The sequence below is a fragment of the Chelon labrosus genome (assembly GCF_963514085.1).
Source record: "Chelon labrosus genome assembly, chromosome: 12".
Lineage (NCBI taxonomy): Eukaryota > Metazoa > Chordata > Actinopteri > Mugiliformes > Mugilidae > Chelon > Chelon labrosus.
The window spans coordinates 26112026-26113478 of NC_140345.1; positions in this window are offsets into that span (position 1 = coordinate 26112026).

Below are 1453 nucleotides of genomic sequence, written 5' to 3' on the forward strand. Positions count from 1 at the left end.
TGTGGTGAGATAACGCTGAACTCCCTATTACATCTAATACTGTCTAATACTAATACTGTTGCATGATGTTGTTTTATAATCCTTCTCCTGGTATTGAGCAGCTACACTGATCAGGTGTAACATTATGACCACCTTCCTTATATTGTGTAGGTCTCCCCTCTTGCTTCCAAAACAGTTGTGACTCATCAGAGAATGGACATTGACCTTCTGAGGGTGTCCTGTGGTCTCTGGGAACAGAATGTTGTTAGTGGGGGGTGGGGGGGCCTCTGTGGATCATCCCACAAATACTTGATCAGTTTGGGATCTAGTGAATTTGGAGGCCACGTCAACACCTTGTGCTGTTCTTCATGTTTTTTTTTTTTAGTTGTTCCTAAAGTGTTTTTGTGTGTGTGCCTGTGTCAGGCTGCATCCTGCTGGGGATGGCTGCTGCCATCAAGGAGTGTCATTGCTATGGGGTGGGGGTGTCTGGTCTGGTCTAGGTGGGTGGTACATGTCTAAGTAACATCCACATAAATGAAAGACAGGTCCAAAAGCTTCCCAGGAGAACACTGACTTGTCACAAGATGTTTATTTCTCCTGTCAGTGGTTTTAATGTTGTGGCTGATAGGTGTATACTAGCGTGGTAATGTGTAGAGCTCATGGTAGCCTGATGTTAACTTCAGGCTAATTTCAGTCTGGGTTAGTTGATGTGGACAGTTGAGGGATATGATTCTGGATTGTGCATTCTAGGGCTGCAAATAACGATCATTAAGTTCTCGCAATCCACCAGGTCATAAAAAAGTCTGTTTATATTTATTTATTTAAATAAGTTAAAGAAATGTGGAAAATCCTCACACATGAGAGAGTGGAACCAGACAAATGTTTGCTTTTTTTTGTGGACACGGTGCAGTGATTGCCCAGTGCGCCGTCTCTGACTATGTTTAAAATAACCCCTCCTTATTCACCCATCATCCCACTATTCCCTGAAAGGCTCGATAGTTTACTCAGCTGTGAGCAGCACCGTTTGATTTCTGATACTTAGACCTCATCAAATCAGATCAGCTTCACCTGAAAAAAGAGCCTACCGCATTTAACCCATCCAAGTGATCACACATGGAGCAGAGCGCAGCCATGCGAGACGCCGGGGGAGCAGTTTGGAGAGTTTTAGCTTCTTGCTCAAGGCAACGAGTGGTGGTGGGGTCTTGCCTGCTTCTCTAACCACCAGTCTGCAGCTCACCCAGTTAACACCGCAGCTGCTGAACTGAGCAACAGTGACTTTTGAACATAAGACTATGGCGCATTGCATTGAGTCACATTGTATGGCCTGGCAAGTCTTTGCAGGTCTCAGTTCACTACTTAACACCTTCGATGGCTCAGCGCTGCAGTTTCTAAGAGCGGGGAAAACAGAATCCGTCACAATATCACTCAGCCATGAAATGTAGCTGCACATGTAGCATGCAGTTCGGACCAATTG